The 20,244-nt window shown below is 39.8% G+C and overlaps 1 long non-coding RNA gene across 1 annotated transcript in view; it reads left to right on the plus strand.

Moving 5' to 3' along the window:
• Window positions 1–20,244, plus strand: part of LOC118612008 — a 375,103-nt gene that overhangs the window by 231,487 nt on the left and 123,372 nt on the right. The window lies entirely within an intron of this gene.

Below are 20,244 nucleotides of genomic sequence, written 5' to 3' on the forward strand. Positions count from 1 at the left end.
CAATTTATTTTTTTCAAATACCCTATTCTAGAATTCTGGTACAATAATCATTTTGTTTATTCTTTAGCCATGATTCTTAACATTTTCTGGGTAATAGAAATGTTTGAGAATTTAAAGAAAGCTTCGTACTCCCAGAATTATGTACATATGAGCACAAACTTTTTATTTAATTCAGGAACTTCTGACATTCTTCCATGGGATGGGACATTGGGTTGTATGTTTTTGGATTTTTCTCTCTAATTGAAATTTTAATTTTTCCCAATGGGTCGGTAATGTTATTAACTTTTTGAATTTACCGAAGGCAGTATTATAAACTGCTTTGCATATTTTTGTGAGATAGCCAGATATTTTAAACAAGTAGGAAGGTGAGTTTGCTTGAAAGTAAAAAAATCGATATTTTGAAAAATGCATCTCAAACTTAAAGCTAGATAAATTGCTGTAGACGCATAAATTGATATAACCACTTTAAAAATCAATGTGGCATTGTCTTATGAAGCTAGATTTTCACACACCTTGTGTTCCAACAATTATACTTTAGGGTATAAACCCAAAAGAAATAAACTCTTTACACTTGTACTGATGTGTGTGTGTGTGTGTGTGTGTGTGTGTGTGTGTGTGTGATTAGAACACTAAATCTACAATATCTGGTGAGTATTTTATACTTCTGGCACATCTTAATTTGGACTACTCATTTTAAGGGCTTAATAGCCACATGTAGCTGGTGGCTACCATTTGGATAGCTTTAGTTTCTAGACTGATTTCTACACCTGGTATTTCCTCTGTGTGTGTGTGTGTGCGCGCGCGCGTGTGTTTCTGACATATGTTTTTATGTTAGCTTCCCTCTGGGCCTGTATTCTGTGTGATGTTAAACTTCTCGAATAGGGACATTGACCTTGGCTATAGGATGCCTGTATGTTCTAATAGCATCACATACAATTTTCTGCCTAGAGTAGACTTTCAATAAGTGTTACTTTACTGATAATGGGCTGAATGTACCCGTGCAGAAATAAATGGGGTCTTCTCCATTGAAAAACAATGAAAAATGAACATCCACATGTGTGTGTGTGTGTGTGTGTGGGGGAGAGAGAGAGAGAGAGAGAGAGAGAGAGAGAGAGAGAGAGAGAGAGAGAGAGAAAGGGAGAAAGGGAGAGAGAGGAAGCATTCAAAGAAATGGGTGTTTGTTAAGCCTTCTGGGAAACTATATTTTTATTAAAATTATGTCTTACTCTTTTCGTTTGTTTATTCTGGGCTCTTCCTTATAAAACCCTTGAGAAAAAATTATAAATGTTATTCCTATTTTAATTTTGGGCACTGGACAGAGCATATGAGTCTGTGTGGACTTTCCTGTCCTTTTCACTGTATTGTGGAGTTGCAGTTATGTACCAGTTAAGACAAGGGTCTTGGAAGCAGACAGGCGAGAGACTGAACTCTGGATCTTCACTTTACTAGCTGTGTGACTTTGGGCATTTTCTTTTATCTCTGTAAACCTCAATTACTTCTTTTGGAAAGCTGCGATATTCCTGTTTGGTTTTTGCTCTTACAAGTGTCCTGAGTCCCATTATTTTTCTCAGACACTACCACCCTAGTTAAGTAATTATCAACTCTTTTACGAATCACTATAGTCGTTCCCGTATCTGCTTATGCCCCACCTAAAATATATTCCTCCATGGTAGCCCGAAGTTATTTATCAAAACATCTGTTTTTCACATTGCTTACTAATGACTTTTTTGCTGAAATGATCCACTAATTCCTACTGATGATGGCTTTTTGTTTTGGCCACCAGGAGGTGCCAGTGACCTATACTTAGCTAAACCTCGACTGGCTTTTCTTCATTGGCATTCTCCTTCCCTCCTGATTATGTTATCAGTCTCAGAAGCAAGATGATTTAACTCTCTAAATTTGACTAATGTATCTTTCAAAAGAATAAAAATTCTAGCCAATTTATTTAACTAATGATAAACTACCTGGCCCTCCCATTCCTTTCTCAGATATTAGAAGGACTCTACATAGATGAGTAGGACAGAACTCACATTATTTCACTTCTCTGCTGGAATGCACAGCCGTGGTTCAGACACTACGGGTTTGCCTCCTCCGGTCTCATTCTTCACATGTTTAGCTCAGCATCTCCCCTGTTGGACTCGTGTTCTGAGTCCTTCCCAGCTCATCTCTTGCTCTTCCCCAGCTAAGTTATAGTGTTTCCCAGTGTTTCCCATCCATTCTTCTTTGATTATGTACTTTTTCTCTGATTTCTTGTTTTAAATGATCTCTATAAGTTGTCATTTCATGTCCATTTGCTCCAGATAAAACCTGATTCAAATCTTCATTCATAAAACTATCACTGAATTAAGTCCTGTGCCTCTTATTCTGTTACCAAGCTCTTGTCACATATCTCCAAATACTCATTTGAGACTATTTCGATATGCTTATGGGGATGTTACGTTATGCTGTTCTTAAGTCTTTTCATATGCCTGCGTTGTCTCCCCAGGTAAATGGTGAATTCTTAAATGGCACGGAGGTGGTCTTTTTTCTTCTTTTTAATGATGTAACCAATATCTTGGAGACTGTTCTATTTATCATAAAAACTTATTTTTAGGGAATGAGTGAATACATCATATGTAATATCTTTGAGTACCCCTTATTTTATTTCTTCCTTTATTTATTTTCTCCTCCCATATTGTGATATCTTAGGCTAATGAAAGACCATGTTTTTTTTTTTTTTTTTTCCATGTGAGGCTTGGGAAGAGGATCATTAACTAATAGTTATTAAGAAGACAGATTTTACAAACAGAAAGTTTTCCTACAATATTTTTACTTATAAAATGGATCTCAGAAAATAGAATGTTCTACCTTTGCCTTGCACCATAGGAAAGAATGGATCCCTTCAAAATGTCTCTTATTATGTTATCTTGTCTGCTAAGAACTTACTATTCTTGGCCCAGCCATCACATGTATCTTTATGAAATACCAAAGTGCTCAGCTGTTTAGACAAGGGTGTCTTCTTACAGGACCATTCTCTCAAGCAATGTACTCAACCAGAAACTCGCCCGCTATCATTCTTCTTTGTGTTGTATTTGCAAAGGCTGGGACTCCTGACTCGATCCCACCTCTGATACTCACTGGATGATCATAAGCATTTATTCAACCTTGCTAAGCCTCAGTTTTCACTTGAGTGACCCAGGAACATTAGCTTTGCTTGTGTGAGATGGCCTAAACTCCTGGCAATTATGAAAAGAATGAAGGAAATGTTTCCGAGTTTGTCCAAATTGCTTTTAGCCATTTCTTATGCAAGATAGGTCATCGAGTCATGTCTAAAATATGGCTGGATAAGGACTATACTATTGCTTTGCTCTTTTCAGCCAAACTCTACTCATGGCTGTGTGTACGTTACTAATTTTCTTCTTCCCCTTCCTCCTACCCTGATCTCATAAAAAAGGTATAGAAAGGTTGTATAATTCAGAGAACCAGCTCTTAATTAGCTCATCATCTATAACACTGATGTCTTTGTTACCATTTCATCTGTAAGACTGCCTTCCATAAAGGGCCAGCCTGGACAGTGTTAAGGATCACTGTTTGGGACAAACTATGCTGGAGTTGCACTTGACCTGTCCCACACGTTCTTTTACATCCTAGATCTTACATCTCTACCTCTTGGGGCTAGAACCTTTCTCTTAGGATGCAAACACGTGAATGAAAAATTAGACTAGTAATACATAAGCAAACCACCCTCCCAAAAAAGTCCTCTATTTGGGTGTGGACATCTATATGAATGTCAATAATTAAAAGCTTAATTTATTATGAATCGTTTCATAGATGTGGGCAGAGGGGAACTTTGACAGTAGTGCAAAAGCATACGGAAAACAGATGCTTAATAGTCAGGAATTCCAGGTCCCGCGCAAAGCTTATGAATTGTTAGCTACGATAACCTGTCCATGAACCTAGAATGAAGGTAATGAGAGTAACGATAGTTATTGTGCATTTAGTTTGCACCAGATACTGGGCCCTGCAACTTAAATGTATTTGATTCCTCAGAGTGATTCTGGAAAGTAGGCACACACATCAATATATGCCCACTTTGCAGATAGATAAATTGAGACTCATTAAATTGTTCGCAGTTGCAAAGGGGGTGTCGCTGGGATTCAAATGTTAAAGCACTTAAAGACTTTAGTGCTGAATTCAAAAGGAAAAAAGAAAAAATATGAAAGCGAGGAAGGTAAAAGAGAAACCTATAACAGCGACCTTTTAATATTTCTTTGAAATGGTACCCAGTTTGAGGTGAAATATTTCTATGACAAATGTGAAGTGCAGTTATAAGAACAAAGGGAATATGGGCTTAAGAAGAATGATTTAATAGAGGAACTTAGACTTAGCAACATCAGGGAATGGGCCACATCTTATAAGTAACAGGATAGAGCATTTACCAAAGACACATGTGCAAACAAGCAGAAGGACCTTGAGGAGCTGTGAGCTAGGGCAGAGTGAGGGGAAGGGTGAGCAGTCTCATGGGAGACACTCCGTTATTAGAGTGGATTGCAATGCGTGTTTGAAGATGTCATCACTCTCTCCAGCAGGAGGGCATGACAGAGCCAGCTCCCTGTTGGGCTTCATCTCTTTTGTTACTTATTCTTTGCCCATCCTCTCTCTTATCAAAGGATCTGACCAAAAAAGGAGAAGCCAAGTTGCAAATAATAGCTGTTCAGAAAGCACACGTCATTGTTAAGTGAACGGAGGACCTGTTGCCCATCTGCTTATGAAGAGTGAGAGATGGGAATGTTGGGGAGGAGACTGAGAAGTACACACTTAATACAGCTCGGATTTGCAAAATGAATAATAATCATAACAGAAGACAAAGAAGAAATAGAGTAACTTTATACTTCTTTATATACAAAATAAACTACGTCAATCTCCTTTTAAAACTATTAACAAACTAACATACTTACTCAAGGTAATAGTTTCCTCCACTTTGTAACACTTCCGCTTTACACAAACATTCTTCCAACTTCCAATTCAAATTCCTTATCAGAGCTAACTCCCCCCCCCCCCCCGCCCGCCATAGGGTCTACCAGCTTCTCCTCCTCTAGAAGTTGTCTTGTTACAGTGGGTAAATTAGTTATCTATTTATGCCTCAATGTCTTCATCTGTAAAATGGAGAAAAATATGACTTACCTCATAGGGCCTTGCCATATAGTTTCACTTCAATATGCATGAGCATTTTCAGGAACCGGAAAACTCATCTGTTTAGCATGTATTTTCCATACATTTTAAAAATTAAAAGAGATTGGAAAAGCATACGTTATAATCAACTCAATAGATGCTTTTTGTGTTTCCTCTTTTCTCTCTATGGAATTAAGTCTTTACATCTTACCTTGTTTTTGAAAAAGGTTGGAGGTGGAGTGGGGTCGTTGGGGAGTATGGTAAACAGGTATCCTGTCAAAAGAGCAGCATAAAGTAAAAATGTAGGATTGAACTCACTGATTCAACAAACTAGTAGGAGTCCTGTATTACCAGCCTACCAATCAGAGCTTCTAAAAGTACGGTTTTCCCAAAATTGCAGTTGATGCTTTACTTAGGGATGACTAGAGAAAAGGAGGGGCGTGTGACCCTCAATGTGATATATCTACAACCCCCAGGTCATCTCAGAACTTGGAAAAATAAACTGATGATCAGACTTAGCAATTTCAGGGAAGTCACGTGTATGGAAGTGACTGCAGAGAGCATGTCGTCCACGATTAGAGTGGATCCTGGAAGTGTGTAGAAAAAGCTCTCTCTTTCCAGCAGGAAGGGTACAACAGAGCCAGCTCTTGACTAGCTAGGGGCAAATGGTTTTCCCACAGCTGGGAAAACATCCCAGTTTCCTCTGGCATGAGAGGACACTGCTAAGTCCACGAATCAGTTTGTTAACGCCATGTCGTAGCACAGCAATTCAGAATTTCATGGCTTAAAATGACAACCATTTGGTTCGTGATTGGAGTTAGTCATCCAGGCTTTGCTCATTGGACTTGGTTGGAATCACTTCTGTGCCTGAAGTCAAAATCTAGCTTATCTGGGTACTAGTTGGGGACCTGAGATGAGATGACTGGCTTGGTTTCTCAAGGTCTTTCGACCTCTAGCAGGCTGGCCCGGACACGATCACACGGTAGCACAAGGGAAAACATTTAGAAGGGTTGCAGACTCTACTTCTTTAGAGAATGCAGACATATCTCATAATCAAATATAGCTTCTTATCTATTTTGCTCCTATAAAAACAAATCATTTTCCCTCCACTCCTTAATTAACAGTTGCACAGCTATGATAGATTTGAAAGGTATATGTTACTGAATTCAATCCCAAATTTACTCAAAATAAAACAAAACAAGACAACAAAATAAATAAACAAAAGCTGTAGGTAGAACACATGCCAGAACCGAGTCGGTCTCCTTAGCATTCCCGGGCTGATCACCGCTTGCTCAGAAGACCCTCCTTTGTTATATGGGATATATGGGGAAAAGATCAAATATATACTAATTCAGAATTGGAAACTATTGAAAAGCTTAGATTCCATCCATAAATGCTCAGCAGGGAAAATTTAAATCTCTTGGACCAAAACAAAACAAAACAAAACAAAACAAAAAACGAGTATGGTGCTGCTTTTAAGACAGCCAGAGATGCTAAAAGCTGCCTTGACTTGATAGTAAAAGGCGTCTTCACAGCACAGAAGGTTTGGGTCATTGGGGTTATAAACTGTAAATCCGAGAGACTCCAGAAGCAGGAGAAAAACAAAAGAGATGAAAAAGGAGAGAGGGAAGAAAGATAGAGAGGGAGAAAATTTAAAAAGGGGGAGAGGGACGTGAAGGAGAGAAGGAAGGCCCACCACGGCCGCTGTTATATAGTAGGAAAAGTAATTTAAGCCACACCTGGGATGTCCTCAGGACTTTCTGCAATGTGTGGAAACAGGCCAGAAAAGATGGGCAGAGCCAGGATGAAGGGGAGGTGAGTATGGCACTCACCTTGGCTACCAAATTTAAGGGGACACAAAAACATCTCAGTAATCAAGATGAATACTTTTCTAATGATGGGTTTTAAAACATCAAATTTAATGGGAAAAAAGTCTACATAAACAAAATAACACATTTTAAATAAAGAGAGATCGAGTTATCACTGATATTTCTTTTTGCCTCGGATTTCAGATAGGGTTCAGCACAGAACTATTTCATTTTAAAATGTATTTCTCATCATGAATTTTTTATTCATTTTGATTTTGAAAAATATCTCACCACAATATTGTTTATCTTTAGTACTGAGATTTCTGTGCCCCTTTAGATTTTGCTTCTGAGGTAAATCATAATAATTAAATATGAGGGCTTTGGATCCAGACCACTGGACTGAACCTCATTTCTCTGAGCTGTGGCTCTCTGCTCATGCCGTTGGGCTTCGGGCAAATTACTTAACCCTGGCCTCCCTTGTTATTCCCTTCTGTGAAATGAGAGTAAAAATAGTACTTCCTTGGGGGATTGTGGAAATTACCTGAATTAATACATAAATAGATATTAAACGAATAAACAGTCCCCTGAACAAAGCAAGTACTTAAAAAATATTAGTGCTGAGAATCCATGAGTATGTCTGTCCTGACTCTCTCCTGAAAAAAATAAGTATTGATAAATAGGTGAAAGGACTAATTCCATTTGTGGGTAAATCAGTAGAACAACACAAAAGGCAGAAAATCATCTCCCACCAAGTACAGAAGAAAGCACTCATTCAGAATAGAATGCAATAAAAGCATGGTTCTGTTATTTCTACCAACAAATTGTGATATAATAAACTTACAGACTGTGTGTTACATTAGTGAGAATTTCCAGTGAAACTTTGAGCACAATGAATTAAACTTTAATATGGATTTGAATAAGGCAAATTGATCATAAAGGAGCGGCTACAAAATAAAAATAGAATTTAGAGAACACTAAGACATCAAAAGGCATCATAAATGTGCCTGCTAAACACAGCAAGTCAGTTGACTGTATTTGCCCAAAGGGAATTTAAAAAATCCTTTCATATATTCTATTTTAATTTGGAAAACAAAACTGTCATAATTTTTATATTTTAGATGAGGAGCTGTACCTTTCTTTTAAATGTGGAAGAAGGGATTATATGGAGGAGCAACATTCTCTGTGGATACAATAAGAATAATAATATTAGCCACCATTTCTTATATGTTTACTATGTATGTATAATGGACAATGCCAACCACAGGTTTTCATAAGTATGTTATATAATAAAAGCCTGTGAAGTAAATATTAATATTTTCTTCATTCTCTGAGATATGAAATAGGCAAAGAGAAGTAATATACTTTGACCGAGATCACACAGTTAAGTGACTAAGGTGGAATTTCAACACAAAACCTAGATTGAGTCTGATTCCTAATTCTTCAGTCTAACAGCTGGATTATATAATTCTCTAGAGTCTTGCTATTCAAACAATGGCCTGGCATCATCGCCATCAATTGAGAGCTGGATAAAATGCAGAATTGCAGGCTCCATATGAGACCTAGTATCCCGAAATCTGCATTTTAACACGATCTTGTGGTGATTCATGAATACATTAAACTTTAAGAAGCGCATCTATACAACATTTTTGCACTAGATTGTGAAACATCTCTCCTGAGAGGCAACAGTCTTTGCTGGAAAAGCCTTAAAGATGTTTTCAAATCTGATTCTCTGCTTCAGAACTTGTCAAGTTGGCCATGCCATGGTGTTCTTAAATCTCTTTAGAGATTATAATTCTTAACTCAGTTTTTAAAGTATTGCCTAAAGGTGGTCCTACTCCCAAACGAGTTTCAGGGAGGGAACCATCCTGGCACATGCTATAAGGCTCAAGGTCCCAGAGAATAAATAGACCCAAAGCAACAAAAGCAGAAGCCACGTGGCTGACTTTTCCCCCTTAAACACTATAACTAATATTTGCACAGTGTGTTACAGTTTACAATTACAATTTTACACACGCACAGAGAAGTATATATTTGATTAACTTGAAGTACCTCAAATATTTACCAAGGATTACGAAGTCTTTTAGATAATATTTGTAAAGTCCTAGCTTTGGTTATAAATCATCCCACTGCCTTTACGGACGGTGAGCTTGTTGAAGAGAATTTACATGGCTGTGGTCTTCAAGGAGCTATTTCAACAGGCAAAGGAGAGCAGACTAGAATCAAAGAAAAGAAAGGTTTTTTTTCTGCCAGTTAGGGATCTCAAATTTTATAGCCATTAGATATTTCTAGCTTTCAGTTTAGACTCTTAGATCAAAATTTAGATCAACTGTGGGGCATACACTGAATGAGTATATGCATTAAATAACCTATATTGGTACACTCAGATAAGTGAGTAAATATTTGGGGCTATCTCTAGAGGAGGCTTAGGGACTATGTGCTAGACAAAGAGGGCCAAGATGAGTTTTTTGTCATTTAGTGAGGCAGCTTCTTACAGATATCTAGAGGAGGCTTAGGGACTATGTGCTAGACAAAGAGGGCCAAGATGAGTTTTTTGTCATTTAGTGAGGCAGCTTCTTACAGATATCAGTTAGGTACTTACTTCCTTCTGTAGTGTAAATTAAAATGCTTCTTTTGAAAAATGAAGTCCATATTCACCAGCCCTATCCTGAGTGAACCATCCTGACCAGAGGTTAACAGAATGAGACAAGCCTACCCTTGAACCCTAGTTTCAACTCTTACTCACTTCGTGGCCTTCACAGGCTGCTTAATGTTTCTAAGTTTCCGTTCATTCTGTGAAAATGGAGATCCTAATAGCACAGACTTACTGGGTTTATCGTGAGCATCAAATGAAATTTGATGCACCCTGGCAGGCAAATAGGGAAGCCCCGTTAAATCCACTCAGTATGTATTCTTGAGCTTCCATCCACGTGGTGGCAGATCCAAGTGCTGCAGTAAAAAGACAGAACACTAGCAGAGACCTTGGACGATGTTGACATAACCACACAAGCAAACGCAAAGTTGCTCTGACAGCTTATAACAGGTTTTGACCTATTAACGAGGACTCTGTTGGAATTAGGCTAGAAGATCTCAGCGCAGGTACTGCCGAATGTAGTGCAGGTGGAGAAGCACACAGGTGAAACAGGAAGAGGGGGCTTGAACACGTTATTCACGCGCGAGCCCTGGCAATTTCTTTTGTTGAAATTTTTCTCGTTGGTGAGTTAGGCATCTGAGCCATTATCACATAATAAAGGAAGTATAGGTTTTTGCCAAAACATTTGTGCAGTTTAAAGATGGGGTATGTCTACTTGTGTGACTCCATTTCAGATATATGGGGAGGGGGAAGTGACCGATCTCTGCTTCTTACCCCACTCAAAGAAAGAATGTTTTTGTTATGTCTGTTTTTTTCCAAGGATATAATATGGTAGCTACCCTCGTGTGTATGTGTGTGTGGTTTTGCTTTCCAATAGAAACGAGGACAGGAAGATTGCCCTTCTGAACCTCCTCTCTGTCGGAGGACTTCTAGGGATTTTCAGCATGTGGAGGAAGATCAGAAAGTCTCGGTGGAACTTATGCCAAGCGGTTGAAGTCACTGCCTCTTCCCACACTCTCCCGGGTCTCATCGGTTCTTATCAAACATGCAGGGGTGACAGCAGTCACCCTTCCGCTTCAGAAAAGGAAGCAACTAGAGCACAGGAAAAGAAAACTAACACTGGCATGCGTAAGGCTCCTGTCAAATGTCAGCTGTTCTTTCTGACCATGGAAAAGGCGTAGACATGTGTGGAAGTGGGTGTCGAAGCCGGCATCGCTTTGCTCCGTGGACGCGGGGAGGAGAATGTTCCTTTATCTCTATGTACACTTTGCAGAAGGCTGTGGCCGGGACCCAGAAATTAAGGTGAATATGTTGGGTCGAATTTGCAAACCACTTGACCTTCCTCAGTTCTGTCTTTAGAACCTCATCCCATTCATTCAGCATGTTAGGTGCCTTCGTGGCTAACAAAGCCCAGCCTCCTGTCTCTGTACACTGAAGGCTTCTTGGAGGGCTTACAAAGCGTTTTGAAGAGTTCAATGTAAATGAATCAGGAACACATGGATTCAATTTCTCTGGAAATTCACATGTGCTTGGAAATGAAGGCGGGCAGTGTCTGGCCAAATGTGCTTTGATTTATCTGACCCCAAAATATACCCCTCCCCTCTCTCTTCCTCCCCTCAGAGTCATTCAGAACTTTGCTTAATGTCGAACCAAGGCTGGGTTCTTGGGACCCTTGAAACGTGGGGCGGTTTGAGTTCCTGGAATGTTCCACCGAGTGAGAAAGGGCATTCGAGGGGGGCTTATTCCAGCCCCCATGCCCCAGCAACTAAAGGATCTCACATGGTTTTCTTCTATTTAATGGGGTTAAATTAAGGCAAGGATGTGATATTCATTCAATCACAAAGCTGACCACCTCCTGCAATCCATGGAAGCCTTGCTTCCTGCAGTGAATTATCTTAGTCATAGGCTGTGGCCCTGCAAATCATTTCTGCCAGTAAAAATCAGATTTGCTTTTTCTAGGAAACCACCACTTGGAAAAAGCAGTAGAATTATACAACCACCACCATCATCATCATTGCCGTTATCATCATCATCATCATCATTGTATGCCTAACATTTGTTTAGTGTTTCAGAGCTTCAGAACACCTTTTAAAATAATGATCACATTTAATAGCCATACCGCCCCTCGAATGAGCGTTAAAGATGGAATTGTTTAGGACCTGTTCGGGGCTGTTGGGAAGAGAGAGCCTGTACTGGAGGAGCTGGGGTGGACAATGGAAAGAAGCCTACCGTGTCTCATAAGTTTAACGAAGGGTGCGTTAGACTCAACTGTTTTGGTTCCCTTTCTAGGAATTTCTGACAGAGTAGAGAAAGCAAAATCCAATTTTTGATCTTAAAGTTCCATCCCGGACAGGGATCAGGCTGTTGTCCATCAGAGGCTAATATCGACTACGGTAATTACCGGGATAATCAGGAAGGTGCTAGACGAAGTATCCATGCTTGTGGTCCCTTGTCAGCAGTAATTGGTTTGACCCTGTTCTCGCGTTCCCTCTTAGGTGGGTCAGAGGCCACTGCCTGTCTAGGCATGCACTCCTTCTTCCTGGTTCGCTACCCACCTGGTTAATGTTGTTTCCTTGCTATCTTTCATAAAGACTTCTTCCAGTAGGTTGTGATTTTGTCCTGTGAGAATGTTTGAGTGTGGCGACCACCAGAGGGAACCCTGTGATGACCTCGGCGTTGGAGGGAAAGGGAGCTGCAGGGTGGGTCGGGCTACTTCCGACTACTTTTCCAAGGGTATCTTGAACTATTCTCAGCTTTTCTTGGCAGGCCTCAGGCACACTCGCTCCTCCTTTCTTTTCCTGATTTCTTTTCTCTTCCACGTAGACTCTGCTCCCTGCACGCTGGGTGACTGACTCCTCTAAGAATCCTTCAAGTTCTGGCTTATGTCATCTCTTCAGAGAGGTTTTCCTAGATCACTCTGTGAAATGAAGCCAACATACTCTCAATGGTTGCCTGTAATATATAATCCTGTTTATTTCCTTTACAACTGATCATAATCTACAGTGATATTGTTTGTCTATTTGTTTGCTTATTTACTGTCTTTCTCTCCTGCTGGGACTGAAATCTCTTGCAGCTAGAGACAGCTTCCAACTTGTGCATCACTGTCTCCCCAGTGCCTACAAAAACCTGACATAAAGTAGCAGATCAGTAAAAAATTATTGATTGATGGATTCTTCTAGTAAGCAGTCCAAATGTTGAAGATCGTATCTTTCCAAAAGATTATGGGGCTAGAAAACAATCGCTATAGTAAACAGTGAATATCTTTATACTTTTTTTGTAAAGACGGAGTACTTTAGCAACCATTTTTAGGCATCCAATTTTAGGCATCTAGTTCTAAGAAGGCAGTGTTTGCAAGCTGACCACTCTTACCCATATTCTCTGTGAGATGCTGGGATAAAGTGTAAGACGTGGAATATTCCATTCATGGCATCATTGAACGTTTTAGCCAGTGAAGAAGTTATATATCTCAGAAGTCTGATGAGTTTGACAGGACAGGAAATATTTAAAGTGTACCAACTGCGATGATGGTATATTTCTATGTGAAGTAAATGATCACAAGTCATGTCAAACAAGCTTTTATTGAGTTCTATAAGAGTGTGTTATGTACAGAATTAGTCATTTAATGAGTGAGTATTTCTATCCTAGATAAGTATATAAAAAGGATTAAAGTTATCAAAGATAAATGGAAAATAAGATTTTCCCCCTTTAGGTACATAAAGAGATAAAGGGAAATAAAATCAGGAAAATAAGAAAAAAGACAGGTGGAAGGTTATTTAATACTTAAAATAGATGCCATATATTCTTTGATAATACGCTAAAGTTGGTCGTAAGTTTTGTTCTGATTTTCCTAGCAGTCAGTGTAATGAGTATAATATGATTTAGTATGTGATTTATAGGCAGATCAGCTACATAATTTGCCGGCCACCATGCAAAATGAAAACGTGGGGCCCTTATTCCAAAAGCAGGGAAAACGCCATTAAATGTAATAAAACATGCAACTTTCCCCTTTCTTTCACACTCTCATTCTAGACCTGTTATGATCATTTTTATTTGTTATTTAATGGCTCCCTCCCTCGGGCATGGGGACACTGGTTGGTAAAGCAGACTCTCAAAGGGCACCAGGAGCATGTCCCCTGACTTGGCTCGTGAGGCCCTCCTGCTGCTGTGCTCTCCTTCCTGCAGCCACCAGTCCTATATCCTGTGCCCTGTCCTCGCAGGAAGCCTTCCTATGGCCTGCTACCCCAACCCACCGAGAATAGGCAACCCCCCCAAACCCTGAAAATCCTTTGCCTAGATGCGGTCAGTACCTGGACTGGGGATGAGCAAGAGGCTTGCCCCCCCGACATGTGGTGCTGCCAGCCCGGGACGGAGACCATCACTGCTAGGCCCCACCCTGAGACACCACGAGGTCCACACTGCCTGATCTTGACCCCGCCCATCACCCATGCCTGTGCACAAACTCTCCCTGCATGCAGAGTCCTCAGTGACCTGGGACGAAGAAGCCAGCAGTGCCTGGGGTTCAGAGGGACAGGGGGTAGCAGCAGCATCTGGGTGAGGCTAGAGAGGGAGAGGTCAGGCATGGCTGGGGTGACAGAGGGGTGGCAGCGGGAAGCCAGAAACTCATGTCCCAGGGAGGCAGGAAGATGGCAGGAGCTGGGGCTGCACGTGAGCCGAAGGTCCAAGACTGGTGCGTGCTCCGTTGTTCAAGGTACTTCACGTACAAAAAACAAGTTTAAAAATAAAATTATTAAGAATTTCAAAACAGCATTAAACCCCAAGCAAGGAACCTTTTTGAGGATGGGCCTTGTGGAAATGCATAAGTCACTTGAAGTTAACCCTGCTTACAGGGTTTGTAAGTTAAAAACAAAACAGAATGAAGCATCATAGTTGTCAATGAGAAACACATCTGACCTTGATTTTGAGAACTGAAAACTTCGAGTAACTTCTCCCGGAGGTCTACATTAAGAAGACACTGTATGATATAATTGGCAGCGTCCTTAGAATCTTTCATTAATAAAATAAAACTATCGTTTTTTAAGTACCTACTATACATCATCATGGTACTTACTCTCTAGTAGAAAGAACAAAAAATAAACACATACATAAACTAAAAATCACCAGATAGTGATTCCAAAGCCCTAGGAAATACTATATTCCTTTTGGACTCTGGTTATACCTTTTCTTACCTGCAGCCTACCTAGCCACCATTCACTTAACATCTTTCTATCTTTCATGTTTCAGCGCAAAGTCTCTCCTCTCGAGGATGGATGTCCTACTCTCCAGACTATCTGAAGTGCCTTTTGCACTGCTTATATGTCTCTTTGCTTTAACTTCATAGCACTGTTCACAGAGCTTGTAGTTATGAATTTGTGTATATCGTCATTTAGTTATTGTCCGTAGGCTCGAAGAGCAGGGTATGCTGTGTCCTGCTTCTGTCATACACTCCTAGTGGCTGGCACAGTTATCCTAGTATTTGTGGAAGCTGCATCTCCCTACGGTGGGCAATTTCAATTTAAAAAATGTATTGCATACATACTTACTTTGTGCCAGACATATTGCTAACTCCCAGGGAAAGCATAATGAGCAAGAGTCGTGATCCATACCCTCGGAGACGGTTCTGTGCCTCTCTAAATTTACCTGTCATTGATTTTTGCCAAGATCTCTCTGCTCCAGACACACATTTATTTCACTTGTTTCTTGAACATATTCCATCTATATCCATTGTAATACTTTTGATCAAAATGTCAGCCTTTCAGATATTTTCTTCTTTTTTCTTTCCTATTTTTCAAAGGTTTAAGTTGAATTCCACATTGTAGAAAATTCCTAGGCATCCCCAGAACTAATTCTTCTGAGTTACAGATTTTAACAGGCACATGATATCCTGGCTTAAGACTACACTTCCCAGCCTCTCTTGAAGGGGGTCGGGCTCATGTTTTTCGTCCTTGCCAGTGCGTGGGAGAGATGGCTGCAACTTCTGTATCATGTACAATTGTTTGCTCTCCAATTCAAATTTATTTGCCTCTTACCTTGACCAGAAATGTGAATAATTATGATGAGAACCCAGCTTCAACCAGACAGGTGAAAACAAGTCCCCAAGAGAAAATAGAAAACCAAGATAAAGTTAGCACTTGGTTAGTTATCCTCTAGCCTTGTCTGCTAGTCGTCTGGACTCTTTGGTGAGATAAAAATAAACTTCTATTTTATTCAGGACCTTGTATGTTAGAGTCCCTCTGTTTTGGTAGCTAAGTCTGTACCCTAAGTAATACATACATTTTCATAAAGTTTTGAACTGGAAATGATCAATTTTAAACCCCTTGTGGTAGGTAAAATGTTCTTTCTGCCATCAAAGATGTCCATACCCTAATCTTGAGAACCTATGAATATGTTATATTACAAGGAAAAAGAGACTTTTCAAATGCAATTAAGTTATGGATTTTAAAATAGGGAGATTTACTTGGGTTATTTGGGTGTCCACAACCTAATCCCACAAATTCTTGAAAGCCAAGAATTCACTCTTGTCTGGAAGCAGGGGAGATGTGGCAAAAGGGAAAGTCAGAAGATTCCCTAGTGGGAAGGACTCAATGTGCCATGGCTCATTAAAGATGGAGGGGCCAAAGTGACAAGGAATGCAAGCTTAAAGCGGCTATGTGCAAGAGGCTCCAGGCCGTAATAGGAATTCAGCCCTATAATCACAAGGAACTGAATTCTGCCAAGAACTTGGATGAAGCCTGAGTCTGCCAGTACCTCAGTTTCAGCCTTGTGAGCAGAGGAACTAGCTGAGCCTACCTGGGCTCATATCAGATATCCAGCCTACAGCACTGTGAGATACTACATTTGTGTTGCTTTACGCTGCTAAATGTGAGATCATCTGTTATGATGTTGTATGAGTTCTTAAGTCTGCCTTAAGATATGACTACCACCTTGGTGGCTTAAAATAACAGAAATTTAAATCGCATTAGGATTGCATTTAGGGTCCTTTATTTTTCTCTTTCTCTTTTCAAAACTTTAGCTTGTCCCACCCCAATTCCTCCATCTCCTTCTTCATTTTCACTAATCTTTTCTATTCTAGGAGCTCCATAGCCTTTATATCACATGAGTCAAGTTAGAATCTCTTGGATTTTCCAAATATGTCATGATCAGCCCATCAGTGGGCTGAGCAAAGCAAACGAATAATTCTTTAGAAGATAATAAGTCAAAATTACTACTTTTGTTTTCCTGTATTGCTCCCATCACAGTCTCATGTCTTAAAAAAATAGGTGAGGAAGAGTAACTCAGGATGTCAGTATCGGCATGTGGATTATTGAACTGCAAACGCAATCTTAATAGAGTTTGCGAGAGACTGTTTCGTTCTGGCCTTAAGCAAGCACACTCCTTGTCGGTCTTCCCTGAAGTCCCACAATGTGTAGGACGCGTGATAAGTCCACCAGAATCACATAGAGCCACAATATTGGAATAAGCATATGTAAAATATTTTTCATATTAAAAAAATAACATACACAGTCAGTTAAAAACTAATACTTTTCGGGTAATTGTAGAATCTCATGTGTGGTTTTCTGAACCGTGAAAGAAGTGAGGGTATGTTAGACAGAATGATAATCTCCTAAAGATCGCTACTTCTTAATCCTTAGAACCTGTGAACGCATGTCCAAGGTGGACTAAGGTTGCTCATAAAAGTAAGGCTGCTAAAAGGGAGGTAAGGAGATCGCCCTGATAATATGGGGAGGGTGAACAGTGCAATCAGTAGGGTCTTCAGAGGTAGAAGAAAGAGACAGAAGAGAGTCAGAAAGAGATGGAAATACAGAAGAGTGGTCAGAGTAATTCAATGTGTTTTCCTTTGAAGATGCAGGAAGGGGCTCTTAGCCAAAGAATGCGGGTGGACTCTAGAAGCCAGAAAAGGCAAGGAAATAAATTTACCCTTAGAGATTCCAGAAAGAAATGCATCCCAGTCAGCACTTTGATGTTAGCCTGGTGAGACCTATGTCTGACTTCTAGTGAACAAAACTCTAAGATAACAACAGTATGTGCTAATTTTTTTATGGTAATCATAGAAACCTAATACAGAGGATTTAGTGTAAATTATATTATTTAACTTGAGCATTCTAATGTGCTGTTTCATTTATGGATATCCTATCTTTATATAATCTTTCTCATGCTGACCGCTTTCTCTAAATTATCCGTTTTTCTATGTACGACATAGTAGATCAACATCAGAATATCAAATTTTATTTATTTATTTTTTTTTGAGAAAAGATGACCGTCAATTTATGGTTACAATAAGAAATAGAATCAGTTAAAAATTATCTTGGAGATAGAGCCTTAACTCTTTTTCAACTGGAAATGGAAACAGAGAATCCAACACATCTGAGGTTCTACAGCAGGAGAACTTGACCAGTAATGCACCTGCCGTACCTCCCGGAAACAGCATCTGTCATTAGGATTGCATCTGTAAGGATTAGACAGAAAGCTTTATTGATAAAATGGTGAGCCTTAGGGGGACTCTTTTCAGATCCCTAGAGGGATCTGACTAACTCTAAACGCCAGCCTAAGTTTTTCCTTGTGTGTCGTCTTCCATCAACAGCACTCGATCATTGGGTATAGTAATTTCAAATCTTTTACTCTTAGATTTGAACTTCAGTTTTTTTCCCAAAATAGAAAAAATAATAGAGAGGAAGGAAAGCATTTTTTTTTTGTTTTTTTGCCAAACTTTTTTACCTATCAATCTTATTTAGTAAGATAATCATCAACTTCACTATTCTAGAGCATGGTAACCAACAATAAATCCACAGTGGTTTCTATCGAATGAACAGACTCATTGGAGACAACTGGCTGAGAAGTTATTATTTGTCATCACAACTGGTAATCTAGTAAGTAAAATATTTGTCTGAGTTCTGTGAGCCAATCCATCAGTCCCAAGGAGGAGACTGTTGGAAACTCTGATCCACAGCTGGTTGTTCAGAAGCTCAGGTGATGACCTAGTTTTTTGACTGGCATCTGAAGTAGGGGGAGGGACAGCACTGTAGGACCCAACCCTTAACCTGAGGTATCTGATGCTATCTCTGAGTAGATAGTGTCTGAATTGAGTTGAATTCTAGGACACCCTGCTGGTGTTCAAGAACTGCTTGGGGCGGGGGGTGGCGGGGGGGGGGGGGGACCTCCACACATTTGGTGACCAGAAGTGAAGTGTTTTGTGTGAGTAGTAAAGGCAACTCACATGGAAGAAAAACATGGTAGGGAAGAGCTGGAGTTTCTCCCGAAACAGAAGGTGGAAGACCAAGCTTTTTCCGTTACATATCCCTTCTCCGCTATCTCCTTTCTCTCAACTGGCCTCTGGTCCTTTGTTTCTCCTCCAAAGGACAACTTATAAGGCCCTTTGCGATAGATCTGCCTTTATTTCTATTCATTCACAATCTGCCGCTGTCTCAAGTACTTCAAGGATTCCTGCCCTGCCTTTCTTCCAAGGCAGTTTTTTCAAATGTTCTCTTCTCTCCTCTGGAAGAGAAGTCATCCTCATTCTCCACCCACTGCTTTGACCTTAGCACCTCTTCCTGGCAAAGTCTTATTTGTTCTCCAAATCTTGGTTCTTCTGATACTGTCTTTGCCCCCTCTCCCTGCCCCAGATTCTCTCTATACATTCTGTATTAACAGTTTTACCTATTTGCTCACCTATTCTATTAAATCGTAATCATTTGTTTCCCCACTGAGGCCTTTTACAGACAGTGAGTAACTTGACAGGTTGGTTGCTGTAAATCCATCTTTTTTTTTTTATCACCAAAGCTTAAAATATACCTTCACATATAGTAGATGTTAAATAAATATTGAATTAGAAGATAACCAGGTAAAACAAAACTTGACATAAATTTTTACATTTCTCTGATTATAGACTTAATCCAGGTTGTTAACAACTGTCAATCTGTTGAAAAAAGAAAATCAGGATCAAGCCTATTAACAACCAAGTACTTATCTTCTTCTAGAATTTCAAAGTTCTTTTAAAGAAGAATCAGCAGTTCTTTAACACATCAGCACTATAATCCCCTTTCCAAAACGCCAGAGGTCACCTGGAAATTGAATGGCTGAGCAAGGATTAAAAAGTAAGAATTGGGGGACTTTGGTTCAGTTAACTGGATCACTGCTTCCATGTCCTTGTTAAATGTGCTTTCTGGGCCATGACGAGAAAGCATCATGGAAGGTCATGGGTTGAAGAGGCTAAGGGGGAAAGATGTATTGACTGATAGACATCAATTCATTTTCTACTAGTCTTCTCTTCTTCCGACTGTCCTGCTTATAATCTTCAACCTGATAATCCTCATTAGTGATAAATGAGAGTCACATGTCCCTAGATTTTGGGATGATTATTTTTGTTCCATAGTTGCCCTACTCAGATCTCTAAACACTGGCAATCCCCACATAAATGAAAAATCCCCAGGGTCTTTAAAAAGAATGGAGAGGACTTTAAATTTTCTTGAAGAATAAAAGATGATGTGAAATATCTATTTTCTTTATTGGAATTAACCATTTGCCTCTGCCAAGAGATGTTTACCTACAGCCATAAATTTCCCCTCCATTTGTAGACTGCAATCTCCCATAAAAGCCACCAAAATCATTTCCATAGTTTATTGGCGTATCATGGTCGACTTAGGGGAAGTGAAAATAACTTCGGCTTATATCCTGGGGAATCTCAGTAGACTTCAGTCAAGG

This window comes from Rousettus aegyptiacus, unplaced genomic scaffold (genome assembly GCF_014176215.1).
Source record: "Rousettus aegyptiacus isolate mRouAeg1 unplaced genomic scaffold, mRouAeg1.p scaffold_m13_p_15, whole genome shotgun sequence".
Lineage (NCBI taxonomy): Eukaryota > Metazoa > Chordata > Mammalia > Chiroptera > Pteropodidae > Rousettus > Rousettus aegyptiacus.